Source organism: Equus przewalskii, chromosome 3 (assembly GCF_037783145.1).
Source record: "Equus przewalskii isolate Varuska chromosome 3, EquPr2, whole genome shotgun sequence".
Taxonomy (NCBI): Eukaryota; Metazoa; Chordata; class Mammalia; order Perissodactyla; family Equidae; genus Equus; species Equus przewalskii.
The window spans coordinates 77,243,493-77,263,506 of NC_091833.1; the positions used below are offsets into that span (position 1 = coordinate 77,243,493).

Consider the following 20,014-nt stretch of genomic DNA (forward strand, 5'->3'; position numbering starts at 1 on the left):
TCTATCATCTGTCTACTATCTATCTATCTATCTACTATCTATCTATCTACCTACCTACTAGTATCTACTATCTATCTATCTACCTACCTACTATCTATCTACTATCTACCTACCTACCTACCTACTATCTATCTACTATCTATCTATCTATCTACCTACCTACTATCTACTATCTATCTATCTATCTATCTACCTACCTACTATCTATCTATCTGTCTATCTATCTATCTATCTATATCATCTATTAACCTATTTACCCATCTAGACTTATTTTAAGGAATTGGCTCACATGATTGTGGAGTCTTGGCAAGTCCAAAATCTACAGGATAGGCTGGCAGGCTGGAGACCCAGGGAAGAGCTGCAGTTTGGGTCCAAAGGTGGTCTGCTGGCAGATTCCCTCTTCTTCCAGGAGGTCAGTCTTTTTCGATTAAGGCCTTCAACTGATTGGATGAGGCCCACCCAGGTTATGGAGGGTAATCTGCCTTATCTAAAGTCTACTGATTTAAATGCTAATCTCATTTAAAAAATGTCTTCACGGAAACATCTAGAATAATGTTTGACCAAATATCTGGGTATCGTGACCTAGCTAAATTGACACATAAAATTAATCATCACACTTGGGGTCAGAAAATAAGGACTGTGGCAAGTACCTAGCATACACTGCAGGTAGTCTTTGTTGAAGCAAGGAGGAAGTGTGAATCAGCACTTGGTGGATTTGGAAAGTTTTAGGCTTGGATTATCAACACTTATGATCTTTAGAACAATATGTCTAGTGATGGTTTGGTGCTGCCTCATTTTGGTGAGAAGATACGGATTAACTGTAGTTTCTGGGTATATTTAATGTTTCTAGGAATAGAAAATGAAATTACTATGGTTGTAGTATCCATATTAATGCAACCACTCTCCAATTTATCATGGTAGTGAAAGGAAGGCCATTTCCGACATGGGGAGTGCATTTCCATCCCACTAGGAGCATATGAGTCTTCTGCCTGGCCCTGAGTTTTCGGGTTATGGTGGACAGTACCATCACAGGCAGCCAGGAGAGCCCTGAGTTAAAGTCCTATCGCAGCTCAATCTTAGCATCAAGTTACTTTCTTTTCTTTTGAATCAACACATTTAGATTCCCACATGTTTTCTATGTGAGAATTTTTGGTGAATATTTATTGGCCTGGGTTATATTACCTCTCCTCCAATATATATTTATTCTGGGGCTAGCACTTTTAAATTCTCGGAAACTACCACAAGTATTGACATTTATTTTCTAGCCTCCAAGAAAACATTATCTATGCTATTTGGAAAGACATTATTTGGTGTCTGGTTAGTTAAGAAATGGAGACATTGAAATCTAATCTTAGTTTGGGGTCCTAGAATGCCTTTTTGAGAGTATAATTTTTATCTGTACATAAGAATATTTTAAAAATAAAAGTATATTTAAGCTTTATATAGTACTTTATAAACACGAGTTCATTCTTTCTGTGTTCTTATGATGCTATGCAAAGTACAGTTATATTTTGAGTGGAGTCAGTAAAACACTTAAAAGCGTAAATTGGACTAAATTACTTGGTGGTCAAGTCAGGAATTTAACCCTTGTCTCCAGATTCCCCGACCAGGGCACCCTGGGAGGTGGCAGAGGTCTGGTTGACATCCTGGGAGGTCTGGTGGAAAGAGTATAGACTCCGGAGTCATGGATTCAAATCTCTGCTCTACCCTTTATCAGCTACATGAACTTGGGCAAGTAATTTGATGTCTCTGAGCTTCATTTACCTGATTGGTCAAACATACGTCCATCAACGGTTTGTTGTAAGCATTAAACGTATGTGTCTGGCACAGAGCACACATGAAATGTCTGCCCCTTCCTCCTGCCTCTGGTTGGTGATCACTTGTGTGCCTCCCTGACAGAAGATAAATCTTTCACATTCAGAAAAAATCCTGCTCAAAAGCTAAGGAAAAATGTCCACTAATTTTTGTTGCACGTTATCATGGATTCTTTCAATAATAGATTCTATGGCATTCTTTATGAAATATCTTGTTTCACAAGTGCTACAGCAATATTTCCCATTAAACAGCAGTGCGTGTTTTTAATCACTTTTCGTCTGATACCGTCCCCATTTCCATCCTTCAAAGCAGAAGTTGTGGCGTAGGTTCTCTTCTTCCGCCTTCCTCCTCTTCTTCCTCACACCTTGGGCCCACAGGAGCACACAGAAGAGAATTTATTTGGTTTTCTTTTTGGCTTGTTGTTCATTTGGGGATGGGAAACACTGATAAACAGAATATTAAGTTTGGTGATTATTCTAAGAAGCAGAGTAAAGTGTACAGAATGTAAGGAATCAACAGAGAAGGCACTTTCCGGTGGATTTGGATGAACCTGGATACGCCCTGTCATTTAGACATGTCTAATGAGGGACACTATCAAAATAAAATAATCACAGTACAGATTTATTTAATAATAATAATATCCACCATTTATTAAATATGTACTTCCTACAGCTACTGTGATAAGCATTTTGTATGTTTTAACTTATATTGAGTCAGGGGTCCTATTATTCCTAAGTTACAGATGAACAAAATGAGACTTCCTCAGGCCTGCACAGCTCGTGGTAAGTGGCAAAGCCAGGATCAGTACCAACAACTATATCATCTGTCCTCTAGTACCAATAGCCACCGTTCATGGAGAATGATGCTGTGCAGGCATCATGCCAAGTGCTACGCATCCATTATCCTAACATCCCCAGGAAGTAGGCATTAATATCCCCATTTTAGAGATGAAAAAACTGAGGCAATCTAATTCTCAGAATGATTTATTAACTTGACTTCAATCGTTTATCAGTGCATTGATAAATGGTGTTCACAATTTCAGGTACTATTAAATCTCAAAAGTATTTAAAAGTAAAAATAGTTGTATCAAAGTGATTGATGTATATGCTTAAAAACTAAAATAGAACAAGGGGCTTACAATAAAAGTCAGTTCCTGGCCCCACTTTCCTCTCTGGAAGCATACTCCATACTCACTCCCCAGAAGCGATCACTTTCAACAGTGTATGTTTTGGGTTCTTTTGGGGAGTCTGTCCATAAACCTAGAAGATGTGCTTATAGAAATAGCTCTTAATTTATCCAATTTAATGTTTTCTGTTGATAATGACTTAGCTCATTTACACCATCGACCTCATGCATGCTGCTTCTCCTCTCAATAGAGTGATATCTTTATATTCAACTTCGAAAGCAAATTAAAATCTTTGTATCTTTTTTATTGCCTTCTTTTGCAGGAGTATATCCTTAAATAGCTTCTTAAGAAAAGGTGCTTTTTTCTTTCATGAATCGTTGGATGACTGAATATAGTTTTTATTCTTCTTTCCTGATTTATTATTTGATGGGGTATAAAATTCCAGGATGACAATAATCCTCCCTCAGAAATTGGAAGGCTTTGCTCTGCTGTTCTCTAGCATCCAGTGCTGCTGATGAGAAATCTGCTACTAGTTTGATTCTCATTCCTTTATAGGGGACCTGCGACTTCTCTCAGAAATTTACATATATAAAATATATTTATAAATAAACATCTCTATAGAAATATACAAATTCATTTATCTTATATAAATATGTATATTTATCTTTAGTCTTTTAAAATTTTGCATTGGATATGTCTAGTTGTCAGTCTTTTTTTTATTCACCCTACTCAGAACATGGTACGCCTTTTCAATCTGAAGACTTGTGTTTTTTTGACTTACGGAAGGTTTTCTTCTGTAATTTCTTTAATATTTATATCCTCTTTGTATTCTCTGTTCTCTTTCACTGGAACTTGTATTAGTTGTATAGTGGACCTTCCAGTTTGATCTCCATCTCATGTTTTCTTTCATATTCATATTTCGTGTATATTGTGTGTATGTCTCTATTTCTCTATCTTCTGAGAGTTTTCTTCAACTTTACCTACCAACTTTTCTATTGCACTTTCTGTATTGGCAATTATATTTTGCAATACAATTGGTCCTGGCTTCTATTAATTCTCTGTACCTTTTTTTTTTAAAAAAAAATAACATCTTGTTCCTTATTTTAAGGATACAATATTGTCTAAAATCTGAAAATATGTCAACATTTAAAAAATGGTCTTCTCCATCAGCTGTGGGTTTTCTCTCCTCCTCCCCTCCCCCCTCACTCTCCTCTTCTTTCTCCCTCCCTCCCTTTCTTTCTCTCCTTCCCTCTCCTTTTCTCTGTCTGTTTTAATATTTCTCAAATATGTGCACAGAAAGGCTGTCTGGGAGCTCCCTTCCTATTAGCATGGCTTCTTGACTGTCATGCTTTGCTTTAGTGTGAGTCCCTGGAGAGCTAGCCAATACAGGGGTGGAGTATCAGTGCCAGATGTGGGAGGCCTTTATTTTGGAGCACTAATACTTGCACTAGTCAACTTACTTCTTCTCTGACAGTTTGTCCTATATCTTTGAAGGAGAACGTTCTGATTTTAGCCTGGGTGTAGCTATTGGCAGTTCTTTGTGAAGGGAGGGAGAAGAGTGGGGATGTGTTAGTTGTTCTACATAGAGCTCTTTAGTTATACCCTACTTCCAGTGGCACTTCTCACTTCCGTCCCCTGATATCTGCCGTCTCTGAATCCAGAGTCTCCTTGGAATTCTGCCACATAGATTGCTCGCACCCTGGCTGTAGCATCAATCCCAAACCTTCTTTTCTCTCCTTCATCAATCTCCAGACTTTCATGTATTTTTTGTCTTCCAGAAATTTGCTGAACTCTCTTGAGTGCTCACAATCTCTGCACTGTTCTTTGGTTCTTGTGAGTTTATATCATTTAAATACTTTTTTTCTATCATTTTAACAGAGTCCAGGAAGGAAAAGGAAATAAGCATTCTTAGCCTATTACCTTGAACTGGAAGCCCCGTCACTATCTTTTAGAATTTATTCAACCACCAATACTTATTGGACACATCCTATATACCAGGTGCTGGATTAGGCACTAGAGATACAAAACTGAATCAGACATAGCTTTTCATGATCTAGAAGGAGATAGATGTTTGAGAAGTAAGTATGTTGCAATGTTAGAAGTGAGTAATAAACACACATATGAGATGCTGGAAATCACCGAAGAAAGACCAATTAATTCTATTAGCAGTAGAAGAGAGGTTACACGATAACCAAGGATCCTGGGTAACATTTAAGGAGTTTCTATATCTCTCAGGCCACGTCAGTCTGAAGATAAAGTGGTGTCATATTAACAGGAACAAAAAGTCCCATTTCTCTAGCTGATGTAAAACCTTGGTTGACTATCTCCAGGGGCAGAGCTGAGACACAAACCAGGGTGAAGGTAGTTTGGGGGAGAAAATCCCAGGAAGCACAATGAGGAAGTTGAGAGGATGAGAAAGGGAAGGAAGAAAATCCAATAAAGGTATTTATTAAGCTCGCTGCTGCAGTAGGCAACTGGAGCTCAGAAGAAATCTGTACAAGCATCTCAGACTAATTCTTCCAATGGGTTGGAATTCGGGGCATTTATCCACTGACTTCTGTACCCCATTGGTTGAAGGCTGCTCCTGGGATGTTGATTCTCTTTCTCTTCTAGGCTATGGCTACATGCAGGCCTGGTAGTCTTCCTTGGTTTTAGAGAACATTCCTGAGCAGGAAAGCTGGAGATACTTGGTAGGAGGTTGAGTTGGAATGTGGCGTTGCACGCAAAACTGCCCACTACAGCTGTGCTGAAGTCGGTGGGCCGAAGGGAGGGGGAAGGAGCACAAAGACTATTTGCTACAGACCTTCATCTTCCCCGAAACACTTCCTGATAAGGCACAGGGGAACCTCACGTGATTGCAGTTATGTAGCCGGAGCTCTGGGCAACAATGTCTGGTGTGAAAGCCCCTGGGCTCCCCTGAACCCTGCAAAGCTCACCTCTCTGGTGGCTACTGGTCTAGCATGGGTCCTCAGTCTGACGCCCCATCTCGGCCATCTTCCACTGAGGCGTGTCACAGCCACACTGTGTCAACATCAAACCACCGAAGTGGGGAAAGTCCCCTTTGCCCGACTTTGCACCCTACACTCTGACTTTGATCCCCAAAGCATTAAGGCATTGAGAGTCTGGGAAACTTCTGTGAAGCTGTAAATGTCACCTGGAAGAGGAACACCTCGATCCTCTTCCTGCACGATCTCAGATCAGTTAATGTGTTTTGTACCAGAGAGCACAGAGTTGAGGAAATATAAAAGCAGACGGGTGGATCTGGGAAGAAGTGGGCACTTTCTTTTCCCTTTTGAGGTCCAGGCAGAAAAGGCAAGGAGTCAGGAGAAGGGAGCTAGCATCCTGAGGGGTTTCAATGTGTCAGCCATTTCATGATATAGATCCCATTTAACCTTTATAGCACTTCACACTGCTAGGAAGGAAAGGTTATTATCTCCAAGGCAATCAAAGCAACAAAAGTTCAGAGAGAATAAATAGTTTTCCCAAGGTCACAGAGTTAGGAAGAGGCAGAGGCGGGATCTGAACCCTGGTCTATTTTGTTCTAAAGTCTGATCAATCATAGACCAGCTGAATGGAGGAGCGAAGGGAGAAAAATCAGGAGTTAAGTCAATTAAATTGGAGGAGAGCACATGAAGGGCAGGTTGAGCCACAGATTTTGATTTCAGTTTGTGCTCTAAACCATCTGAGCAGTCCCCCAAATGAATTCCACAGGTATGAGCAACCGTTCATGTGAAAAAGGCCTGGGGGACTGAGCTGGCCTCATGTTCAGTGAGCCATCCGGTGGCTGCTGCTACTAAGAAGGGAGAGTGGTCTTAGTGTGCACAGTAGAGTTACGGGGAGATCAGAGGAGGTCATAGACCCACTGTGCTTTGTTCTCATTAGAATTTACCTGGGGGTCCATTTTCTGGTCACCACATTTTGAAGGGTACTAGGAGGCTTTCAAATCAGAGTGTTTGCTGAAAGAACCAACAGGAAGTTGAGTGGTTTGAAAAATCTCATGTGTGAGGTGTGTTGTGGGCAGGAGACATTAAGCTGGAGGAAGAGAGCACTAAGAGAGACATGTGGCTGTTTTCAGATATTTAAAGGGCTACTATGAGGCTTTGTAGCCCAAGACAGTGGAACTAGAACAAATGGGAAGGAAGGAAGCACTTATTTATTGAGACCTACTGTGTGTCAATAGCTGCACCCAGGACAAGTATTTGAACTTAACATAAGAAAGATGGGAGCAGCAAGCTGAAGTATCCATCAGTATAATAGGATTTCTTTCAGAGTGAGGAACTGGACATTTCAAGCAGAGACTGGATTAATGCTGGACAAAGATCTTGTACAAGGGATTTCGGCACTACGTGGGCAGTTTGAATAGAAGACGAATGACTTCTCAGATCTATTCACCATTATAAATGTGTGGGTAATCTCAGCCACTTATTAATTTTTCAAGATTATTGAGAATAGGACACTCATCAATTAGACATGTGACAATAAAGATCCTCAAACACAAAGATAAAAATTTCTCAAATCTTCCAGAAAGAAAAAGCAGATCACATACAAAAGGACATCAATCTTATTGAAATCAGAACCACAAATTAAGCAATGAGATACACTTTACAATGGCAAAATTAACAAAACATTAAAAGGTTTGATATTTCCAAGTGTTGGTGAAATAATTCCGTGTGAGGAAAGAGAAACACTCCTGTGCTGCTGGTGGGAGTGTGAGCTGGTGCAGTTGTTCTGGAAAGCAATCTGGTGCTCCTTAATCCAACTGAGAAGGAGGCTCATTCTCTGTTACCCACAAATCCTTTTCTAGTCATATGTCCCAGAGACTCTTGATAGGTCTATAAGGGAGCACATAGGTGAATATATATATATATTTTTGCAACATCATTTGTGATATTAGGGAGCGGGAAGGTACTTGTCCATCACAATGGGAATGGATAAGTAAACCATAGTGGATATCTAGTATAGAATACTGTACAGCACTCACAATTCAATGAACTAGATGTACGATGGTTTAACATAGAATTGATCTTTAAAACATCGTGAAAAGATCAAATTGAGATTTATATGTGATACCACTTATGTAAAATAAAAATACATAAAATCATTGTTTATCTTTCAATAATGCATACAGATGCAAGGACATTTATTATAAACATTAGAGCAGGGCAGGAAATGGAAGTGGGGACACGAGGGACATGAAAGCACAATAGAATAAAGTAAGGTAAGTGAGGGATCGTGGACAGATAACATGTCAACTTCTGTACCTCTAATAATGTGCTGTGAAATGAAAAGGTTTACAAATTTTTTAAACAGCAGGAAAAATATAATTTGTGCTTTTTATAAACCTAGGTGAAATGATAACTTATATGTTGGCCTGCTTGCCAATTTATCTTTTAAAATTGAGTATTGATTCAGTTACTCATTTAACACATTTTTATTGAGCACTTACTATATATCTGGTACCCTTTTAGGGCTCTAGGCACTGGGGATACAGCTATGAATGACACATCCATGGGACAAATACCTAGAATTGCTGGGTTGGAGGGTAAGCACATAAAAATTTAATACACATGGCTAAATTGTCCTCCAAGGTCTGTCCCAACTAGTATCTTTCATTAGGCAGGGTATTTTTTGATGTAGTATTAATAGGGGCACTTTCCAATGATTTGTTTTTGCTAAATGTGGATGAAAGGACTGAGAGGAAGGGAATTAGGAAGAATCCTAAGGAAAGATGGGATTTGAGTCACATGTTTTGTGTGAGCAGAAACAGCTCTGAGCTGGGTCAGGATGGAAGCTGGGAGCAAATTCTGATGTGTGTCAGAGCCACATGCTCCTCAGGCCTCCTCATCCCAGCCCAGCTTGCCCTGACCTCTGGGGTCGCTTGGCAGTGGGCTCTGATATCAAGCTATGGCAGGGGGAGAGGAAAAACCATCTCATCGTTGTTACTTACCCATTGTTACCCTTAGCAGGAGCACAGCATCTGTGCCCAGGGGCTGGCATTCCTACTAGGCTTCCGATGAGCTTTCCATCCAACAGCCACAGCCCTACCGCAGCCTCTGGGCTCCAGCAGGGCCCTTGGCGGAAACAGGATGCAATGTTTTCAAGCGGAGTGAGCAGCAGCTGCTTATCTGCAGTGGTCAGTAAGGCAGACAGAAACATTCTCCATGACCTTCCTTCCTTGGCGTGTTTGAAAACCATGACCCTACTCCCCTTTATGGAGGAGGTGGCTGAGGAGTTTTAACTAAGTGGGGTATAAACACGAAATGTTTGTATCTTTTTCCAATTATTGATTTCTACAGTGTTCAGTTGGGGAAATTCCCATTTCCCACTCTTTAACATCTTTGGCAGATTCCATAACTTTTTGCTCTCTCTCAGTTATAAAAATTTCAGTCCATTTTGGTTTAAAGCGTCAATCTCAGACTCAATTTAAATCTAATCTCCCACCTCTTCCAAACCACAGCCTCCTGTCTCTTCTGGGTCTACCAGGATGTTTCTCCATGGGGACTGCTATTGTCATTTCGGGTGAGATAATTTTTAGGGTAGAACTGTTCTGTACATTTCAGAATATTTGACATTTCTCTCCTTCTGTCCCCAACACAAATTTCATAGCACCCTTCAGTTTTTATGACAACTAACCCCTCCCACTTTTCCAAATACCTCCTAGGGGGGCCATTCTGCTCTGACTGAGAACCATTGGAATCTTCCTGGATTGGGGGCAAGGAGAAGGGATGGAAAAGCAAGATGTTCTTGGATTTATGGACCTGAGTCAGCGGTGGGAAGGAATCTCTGGTTGTCCTTTTATTGGGTCTGGTTTTATCTGGATCTTTCTGCTGCTGCGTGGTAGTCTCTGTATAGTCAATGTGATTGAAATTCCTGGGATGTTGTTCATCTTCCTCTGGACTCTCTATTGCTCAGGATCACTATAGCTTTATCTTCTTTTGCCCCCACCAGTAATCCATGCCTTCAGCAATTCCTCTGGGGAAGGAGTAGCCCCAGGGTAAATGAGGATTCACCTTCCTTCACCTGAACGCCCTTGAGCACCCTCCCAATTCTGGTCCTCCTTCTAACTCCATGTCCCGTGTAGTAGCTGCAGGAATGACTGGAGCCCTCTTGTGAATCCTTTGATAGATTGTCTCCATCTTCTTCCCAGGGCTACTCAGCAAGGATTCTGCCTTCGTAAATTTCCAGAAGAGCAGCAGGCACCAAGTTCTACTTTCATGGATATTTCAAGACTCTAGGAGAAACCTATCAAGGTCTTTCAGGAGACATCTTACTATGCTCCACTTGGATGGCAACCCCAGTAGGAGACTTCAGATTGTACAGTTCAGTGAGCATCCACCCAAGGATGCAGTGCCAGTTTCTTCTTTTCCAGATACTCTCAGTCTCTAAAAGTGATTATCTTGCAACCCTGCCGATCTCTTGGCTTCATGAGGAATGAGGAAGCAAGCCTCTAGAAATATCTTTCACCAAGGACCCACGAGGTTGGTAGCTCTCAATTCAAGCTATCTCCTCTTTCCTTCTCTGATTACATTGGGAAGCGTTTTGTGTACGTAGAGGGGAGGGCGGCTGGGGTGGTGGTGCTAGCAGTAGGGCTGGTTCCCCAGATTTTTGGAAAGCCCTTTCTTGTGGCTCACTTGAGAGTGTGCTGTATTTAGGTCCTCTTTGTCCTCAGTCAGCAGCCATAGTCCCTATTCCAGGGCAACAGGAAAAGCCCTATTCAACCTCCTCTGACATAGGGGTGGCATACTGGGGGTAAACTTTTGGAGTCTTGAGACTGGATGTAGAAACTGGAGGATAGGATCACATTCTCAGAATTAAATGAAGAGGAAAGGGAAGCTCCCTCTTCATATGTTCCTGGACCTTGCTGCACAAAGACCCCACTACAGAGCAAACCAGGGAAGATCCCCGGGGCTAGAGCTTTGAAGCTGCTGATGTGCTGAAGTTCTCAGCAAGTAATTTAATTCCTTATTGGTGTCCTTCTGTATAAAATGAGACATGAAAGAGGCTTAGTTTTTTTTTTTTTCTATTAAGTATTTTTAGCTTTAGAAAAAATTGAATATATGTATTGAATTGAATATATAATGAATATGTATATCAATAATAGAGAGAGACATGCACTCCACTGTAGATGCAGATATTTCTATCTGTTATTCAGATGAGGAAACAGAATGTCAGAAAGGTTAAGTCTTACCTAAGGACTCAGAGCACTGGTGGAGTCCAAATTTGAATTTAGGCCTGTTTGATTCCAAAGCCCACCAGCCATCTTTCTACTTATGCCACAATATCTCTAAATCAGCAGGATATATAAAGGGAGGATAAGTAAAAAGGAAGAAATCACACGTATTCCACAAAATATATGAGGTCTTTAGAAGACTATGTTTAGGGCAGTCCTCTGGGGAAGATGCTGAGGAAGTCATTTTTGCATGCAGTCGGTGCACAGATCACGTGGGAGGATTAGATTTAAACATACATCTATAACTGATATTTGCTTTTCTTGTTATTGTTTTCATATCTGCCTCTTAGTAATGTGGTTGGCTTAACATCTTTGTCAGAACTTCTCCTTTCCTAGAGCCTCATGGGGGCCAAACTCCTTTCTCTGGCTTCTTCCCAGAGGGGAACATAAGGATTTGTACTTTACAGATATGACTATGGCAGTGAGTCTCCAAAGATCAACCCAGCACCTCTTGGAATTCATGCCCTTTATAGTCTCCTCCCCTTGGATCTGATTGTGCCTGGGACTCCTTGACCAACAGAATTGGATGGAAGTGATACTATAAGACTTCTGAGACTAGGTCTTAAGAGACCTTGCAACCTCTGCTTGGGTCTCTTGAAATGCTTATTCTTCTGATGCTTTCTTCTCAGAACACTCGCCCTTGGAAACCAGCTGCTGTGCAGTAAGAAACCCAAGTCACATGGATGGCCACGTGTTGGCACTCTGGTTGAGAGCCCCACCTGGGCTCCTAGCTGACAGTCAGCATCACCTAGCAGCCATGTGAGTGTGCCATCTTGAACACCTAGCCCAGCCCAGTCATGCCCTCAGTTAACTTTTGGCCTAGCTGTCATATGACAGTAACCACATGAGAGACCCAAAGCAAAGACTGCCTTGCTGAGCTCACTCAAGCCACAGAACCATGAGAGAGAACAGCAAATTAGAGTCCTAAGCCACTAAGTTTTGGGGTGGTTTGTTACGTGGCAATAGGTAACTGGAACAATTCCTCTGGAAGAGGCTGGACTCCCGGTCTAGAGTTGACCAGTCGGGCTTTGCAGTTAGAATCTGGAACTTAACAGCTTCTTGACTTCATGAAAGTCCCTTCACATCTGTGTATGTCAGTATACCTATTTGTAAAATGGGGATAATAATAGTGCATTCCTCACAGGATTTTTGTGAGAATTAAATATGATGATCTGTGTAAAGGACTTAATGTGGTACCTGGCATTTTCTAAGCACTGACTAAATGTTAACTATGTTAATAATGATTGAAATGAGTGGTCTTATGGAACTGAATGAATTTTCTCCTAAAACAAATCACTTATTAACATTTTTCTTTATTTTTGTTTTGGTCTCTTTTCTACCAATCTTAACCTACCAGGTCCTGTGGAAGCCAAGTCATGCAAACTTTGTGGCAAAGCTGCTTTGTTCTATTCTGCCACAGATTGCAAGTGAAGAGCAGATTTCCTGAGTTGATCTGATTATTTTTTTGGGTTGAGGGGATATGACCTTTCAATTCACCCATTTTTATCTCTTCTTCAAATGCCCTATCAGGTTGGTTCCTCCAGGGAACTGCTTTTCCTTGCTCGAAGGGCAGAGGGAACTGAGTGGGCAATTGGTGTCTGGATAAAGATGACAAGAATGAGGGTCATTAGGATGACAATGAAAACTGACACTTAAATTGTCCTCTGTGGTCTCCTAATGACTTGTTGTGGCTAAGAGCATTATGCTGTTTCCATAAAAGGGCACCAAACCTATACTGGGGTTTGTTGAAATGCCAGGATGAATGAAGCTTTTCAGGATAGCAAACATTTTTCTGTGGCTTTACAACTCCTGTGATTATGTTAATGCTGGGGAGAGTGAACCGCGACCTGGGGTACACCACGACCACCATGAACACTATCTCCTCCCTTACTCGTATTTTAGATTCCAAGCTTCAGCAACAAAATTGCATTATAACCTTAGCTCTCTGGGGGCCGGCCCCGTGGCTGAGTGGTTAAGTTCCTGCACTCTGCTTCGGCGGCCCAGGGTTTCACTGGTTCAGATCCTGGGCGTGGACATGGCACCACTTGTCAGGCCATGCTGAGGTGGCGTCCCACATAGCACTAGAAGGACCCACAACTAAAATATACAACTGTGTACTGGGGGGATTCGGGGAGAAAAAGCAGAAAAAAACAAAAACAGAAAACCTTAGCTCTCTGAGCAGTGTACTGTACACCTAACCCACCTCTCACTATGTCTGCTCTCTCTCTTTTCAGTCGGGACATATTTTAGAAGAGAAGGTCAAGTGACTTATGCTGGGACTTTTATGCCTGCTAGGAATCTGCATATATGGGTGAAGTAGGTAGGGAGAATTATTGCTGTGTTTCCTTTAGGTTTTTTTTTTCTGACTTAATGCAACGATATCCATTTAGGTCTTCAATTTGTACTTGAAAGAAATCTAAACCACAGAAATTTTGAAGTAAATTTTATCATCTGAGATGTCAGAGAGGAAATGACCTATTTTCTGAGTCACTTTACAGAGGAGAGAATCATTTTTTCATACAGGGGACCAGTTATTAGGAATCTGGCTTGTAACTGGTACCACACTGTTGCTTGTGTGATGGTTTTTCTGGATTGTCTGGAACTCTGCAGTGTGGTTAAGCCTGTTCAGCTCCAGGTGAGCTTGGTATACAGTGGGTGCACAATAAATACCTGATAATGGAATGGAAGTGATACGCATCTGCCAATTGCTCGAACAGTCTGTGGCTTCCTCTGTTCATCAAGTTGACTTCTATCAGGAGTTCTGTTTGTTTGTGTCTTTAAAATTGCATCAACCTCTGTAGTTTTAGCTGCTTCTCTCTTTTCTTTTCACTTCTAGGAGACAAAGCCCACTCTTCTCATCTAGCGAGTTGCCTTCATATCTGTGAGAGAGGGCCACGTGAACTGAATTTCATGGATTGTGGTGGGAATGAAAGCAGAGTCCTGACCCTTAGTTCATGAAAAATTATCTGTGCATGGTAATAACATAATTCTGCTGCATCTTTGTCAAAAGTGATCAATATTTTTGAGTTCTTGGTGATCTGTGATAGTGGAAAACTATACATTTTGATTAAAAATTTTGAAAATCTAGATTTTTCATAATAAATTTTTGACTCAATAACTAATTTAATAAAAGACATGTTTGAGCTAGTTGCTATAATTAAGCTCCGTTGATTAGTATGAAAAAATCATTATTCACTGAGGGGTGACTGCTTACTGGTTCTAGGAGAAAAGAGCTTGTAGTCTTAGTGCACTTCTAACCAAATTGATTTCCTTATCAGGAACACACAAGTTTGAGTGACAGTTTTACACAAAAGCTTAAAGCCTGAACATGATGGAATTTCCTTTTTTCTTCCCCCAAATTTGAAAGAAAGGCTTCCTATTCAGAGTCTAGACACTAGCCTACTCTGATCTGCTAGGCCTGTGAAATCTGGAACTGTCAATCTGTGAAATGGAGAAAAATAGCTTGGCTTATCTGTAACCACTTTTCATTTTCCAGTACTCAGGGGTCCAAGTAAGAGTTTGTAGTTCTGCCTTTGGAAGCTTCCATTGCCATCTCCTCTTTTATTCCCTACTTTCAAGTGATTATAGAATATGTATTTCTATAGTCTTTCCCTTTGTTAACCTGTTTTTTCTCCTCCACCCCCCCAATATTCCCCTGTCCCTAACTCTCTGAAATTTATAGAAAAATCCAAGCATGTCTTTCTGTCAGAGGAGAAAATTTGAAAACCAAGGATCAATCAAGTAAAGCTGCTTGTTATCTCTGTTTAGTTATTATCGTACAGTCCTGGGTCATCTTTGGCAAGTGGTGGTGTTTGTGTGCACTTACTTCAAAGGAGATGTCAAGTCTGAGAATAATGACAATTGAGATATTATCAGTTCTTATGAAACTAAGATTGTCATATAATATATAATAAATCTAACTTCTCTGAACTTCGAAATGAAAATGAACTAATGTGCTTATAGCAAATAATCCTGGTTGATAACATTTGCTGAGGACTTATTGTGTGTCAGGGACTGAGATAAATGCTCTGTTTGCATTATTTCCTCTAATCGTTTCAAAAACCCAGTGCCACAGGGAGTAATATTACTCTATTTATGGATGAGGAAGCTGAGGCTAGTAAGAGTTAGGTAACTTGTCCAGGTAAAGTAAGGAAATATTGGCAAGCTAGAGGCAATAGGACCTGTTAGGGTTGTTGTTTTCCATTCTAAAAACAAACATTTATTGAGCACTTTCTATATGCCAGGGATTTTCACGTCTGTTGCTGCATTTAATCGTTAAAACAATTCTCTGGAGTAAGGCATGGATATTCCCACTTTACAGATAAGGAAACTGAAGTTCAGCAAGGTCAAGTATCTTGCTCAAGGCAATGTAGGTAGAAAGTGATGAAGCCAGGTTTGGAGTCCAAATCTTCTGACCTCAAATCAGAAATGGGTCTCAAATTTTTAAAATGATAATGCACCTGGAAATCGTAGTCTTTGTAGACTGCAACTGGGAACATTATGCTCTTTTTGGAACATGAGGAAAGAATTTAATTCCAACATAGGAACTAAGAACAATTTTAGTAGCAAAAAATAAATCTATGTGTATGAAATTAAAAAATCAACCTGTGGCAATGATCCAAGTATGCTGCTCAGATCTCCCTTCAAGAAAGAACTTGCTGCCAGGAGAGCAAGAGCGGTGAGCTGTCAGCTGTTGCACCTTTGGGGTCCGCCTTGGCATTCACGCCAAGGCCAAGTTCTCCCCAGATGGCTCCCAGCCAGTGACTGGGCATGGCAGCCGTACTAAAGCTGGGTCGTTTCTGTTCAATGTGAAACTTCTCACTGGGCAGTCTTCGCTCTGAGGCTCCCCGTAAGTCTGGCTGAGACTGTCACAGAGGGCACTCAGTCTGAGGCTTCCAGCATCAAGTCCTTCCTTCCCTCTCTCCTTTCACGGGTGTAGGAGCAGAAACACAGTCTGCTGTCTCTCTTGGCCTCCTCCTGCTCCTGCTCCTTTTTGTCCTTCATAAGCATTTCCTCTCCAAAATCTATTATATTCCTACTTCTGCTTCCTGGAGGTCCTGTTTCCTGGAGGTCCCCAAATGATGCAGAATCCAAAACACTCTTGTCTGTGAAAAAATAATAGTTAGCTATTGAACTAAGTATTATTTATTAATATTTATTTGCTATTTTATCATTCAGTTTGTCAGCTGCTAATATTTGCTAGCAGATAGGTGATAATACCTACATTTTAAGAAAAAGTTATTAAAAAAAAACTTTCAAAATGGAGATAATCTATCCTTGAATCTAATTTTTGGGAGGGAAGACACTGCCCTTATTTTATGTAGGTATCTCATATCTTTGTCAAACTTGAGGGATCATAATGAGAGAACCACAGATACAACCATATGGGTTTTTTAATTTCACAAGTTCAGAAATTTGATTTTCTTCCCATCCATGGATGAACTGACCAAGGGAGATTGATTCACGTCAACTAAATTCACACTAAACTAATTTATAAACCCAAATTCCAGCTAATTGATTTATAATGAGACAAATATCAGGCCCAATCAATTAATAGGGGGACCATCTGCGTAGGTTGTTACAAAGTAATTTATTATTATTATCATTATAATTGCTATTACAATTGCAGCACTATTAATATCAAACAGATCAATTGACTAGAATTGGAACTTGTGTAGTCTGAATTGTGTGGATGATACTCAAATCATTCTCCAACTTTCCATTTCCAACTTAAATTTTATTATTTTTTCTTCTTCATGTGATTGTAGAAAATTGAGCAAATACAGACAAGCCAACGGCAAAGCAAAATTAGACAGCAGCAAAAAAACTATTTATAATTCCGCTATGCAGAGATTATTCCTGCTAACATTTTGCTGTATTCCTTTTCCATTATTACTTACTAAGTATACATAAAAATATTTTAATGTAGCGTACTATACATACTCTTTTATATCTTGCCTTGTCACCCAGCAATATAACTTGAAGATTTTTCTATTGCATTAAATATTCTTCTACTACACGGTTTCCTAACTGTTATTGGATTATAACATATTGTACCAAAGTTAGGGTCTCTTGCCTTAGAAAAGAGAACATGCACACAAAAAGCTGCATATAAATTTTAGGAGTTTGACTGCTCTGAAAATTGTCTGTACATTTCCTGTCCCTGCCATACCGTTATGGACAGCCACACAGTATTCTAACCAGTTTAAGTTAATACTATAATTTATTTAATCAGATTATTATAGATATTTTTTCCCTATCATGAGCAATGTGATTGAGATCTTTTATATTTATCCTTCATATCACAATTCCCAATACTACAACCTCATAGTTACATCTCAGCTCAAAGGCTTAACTATAAATGACCAGAGCATGCACATCTGGAAGAGCAAGGACTGCGTTTGCAAGGTTTTTACCTTTGGGAGTGTTACGCTAAATCCAGTGGTGTTGGTACTTTGTTCAGGTTTTGTAATACCATCTGTGCAGAGGTTTCTAGTTACATATGCATTTAAAGATTCTCAAAGGTGGTAAAATTTCAACTTTGAAAGTGAATTTAATTTTTAAAAATAGCCCCAAAATCTTTGGAGCAAAGTTATTTTAAAGAATTGATTAAATAAACCAAATAATAGCATTTTGACTATTTTTAAAAGTTGCTATTATCCAAGATATTAATTTTCTTTTTTGCTTCAGGACTGGCTCTGTGGCTGGTACAAAAAGAAACTTTCAAAAGAGAACAAAGAAAGCGTCAAAAGAATAAGTGTGTAACTTCCCAAGGTGACTACTCGGAATTAGAAATTCACTTATACAAATAGACATGTTTGTTTAAAAGAAAATCTCCATCATTACTGTGATGGTTGATTTTATATGTCCACTTAGCCAGGCTATAGTACCAATTGTTTGGTCAAACACCAGTCTAGATGTTGCTGTGAAGGTATTTTTTAGATGAGATTAACATTAAATCTCAACTGGTTAACATTTAAATGGGATTATTCCCATTTAGACGAGATTGGCGTTTTATACAAGTAGACTGAGCTCTCCTGAAAAGGAAGGAATTCTGTTTCCATGTTGCGACATAGAAACCCTGCCTGAGTTTCTAGCCTTTGGACTCAAGACTGCAACATCAGCTCTTGCTGGAATTTCCAGCCTACAGCCTGCCCCACGGATTTTGGACATGTCAACCCCTACAATCACGTGAGTCAGTTCTTTAAAATAAATCTGTCTCTACATACATCCTATTGGTTCTGTTTCTCTGGTGAACTTGGACTAATTTAATTACCACTTGTTCTTCCGAAAGTCTTCAAGTAATCCTTTCTGTTGTGTGTTATTCTTATTACTATCAATTGTGAGGAGAGATGCTGGCTGATCTTGTCTTAAATTTTGGACTCTGCATTCCTTTGGGCTGATAACCCTCTGTCTGTTGACTTCAGTTGAAATAGTGCAGATTTTTTAAAACCTTGAGGACAGTATTTGTTTAATGAAATCAACTTTCTAAAATTGCATCGGGACCATTCACGTCTTCTTTTTAAATGTGGTAAATACATGTAACATAAAGCTTCCCATCTTAGGCATTTTTAAGTGCACAGTTCAGTAGTGTTAATATATTTACATGGTGTGAAACACATCTCCAAAACTCTTTCATCCTGCAAAACTGAAACTCTGTTCTCATTAAAAGGTTCCATTTTCCTCTCCCCCTAGCTCCTGGAAACCACCGTTCTGCTTTCTGTCTCTATGAATTTGACTACTCTAGATATGTCATTTAAGTGGAATCATACAACACTTGTCTTCTGTGACTGGATTATTTCACTGGGCAAAATGTCCTCAAGGTTCATCTATGTTATAGCATGTGTCAGAATTTCCTTCCTTTTTAAGGCTAAATAATATTCCATTGGATGTATATGCCGCATTTTGTTTATCTTTTCATCTGTCGATAGACATTTGGGTTGCTTCCACCTTTTGGCTATTGTGAATGATTATCATGGGTGTACAAATACCTCTTTGTGGCCCTGTTCTCACTTCTTTTGGATATATACCCAGAAGTGGAATTGCTGAATCATAGGTAGTTCTATTTTTAATTTTTTGAGAAACCACTATACTGTTTTCCATTGTGGATATACCACTTTATAGTCCCACTGACAATGAACAAAAGTTCCAATTTCTCCACATCCTGGCCAACACTTGTTATTTTCTGTTTATTTGTTGGTAGCCATCTTAATGGATGTGAAGTGATATTTCATTGTGGTTTTGATTTGCATTTCCCTAATGATGAGTGATGTTGACCATCTTTTCATGTGCTTATTGGCCATTTGTATATCTTCTTTAGAGAAATGTCTGCTCAAGTCCTTTGCTCTTTTTTAAATCAGGTTGTTTGTTTTTTTGTTGTTGAGTTGTAGGATTTCTTTATATATTCTGGATATTAACCTCTTATCAGATATATGATTTACAAATTTTTTTTTCCATTCCGTGACTTGCCTTTTCACTCTGTTGATTGTCTCCTTTGGCACAGATGTTTTTAATTTTGATGTAGTCCAGTTTATCTATTTTTTCTTTTGTTGTCTGTGCTTTTGGTGTCCTAGGAACCATTCACTTTTTTTCTAAAATCACGTCATATTTATGTATATCACACCATGTGAATAGTCCATATGTCACTCCAATAATACACATATTTTTGCCTTCAGCAACACTCAACATTTTCCCTATCAACACACTCTCACAGAAATCCTGACAAAAATGCCTTAGGAAAGGAATTTGGGCTGTTTTTCTATGACCATGGCCAAGACTTGGTCATCGTGATTCACCATGGCTCTGAGTGAGTGAGGAGGACATGTGTAAGCAATTTTCTGTCA

General features: G+C 39.7%; 1 long non-coding RNA gene across 5 annotated transcripts in view; it reads left to right on the forward strand.

Annotated features, from left to right (window-relative positions):
• Positions 1–20,014, forward strand: part of LOC139082580 (uncharacterized) — a 140,543-nt gene that overhangs the window by 37,591 nt on the left and 82,938 nt on the right. For 2 of the 5 annotated variants that reach the window (XR_011538733.1, XR_011538736.1), the window contains exons 4-7: positions 10,089–10,191; positions 10,311–10,419; positions 11,801–11,930; positions 12,529–12,701. This is a non-coding gene — a long non-coding RNA (uncharacterized lncRNA). Of the gene's footprint in view, positions 1–10,088; positions 10,192–10,310; positions 10,420–11,800; positions 11,931–12,528; positions 12,702–13,405; positions 13,492–14,007; positions 14,259–17,861; positions 17,946–20,014 lie in introns of those variants that run through there. The other 3 variants (XR_011538735.1, XR_011538734.1, XR_011538737.1) reach the window with 3 other exon arrangements.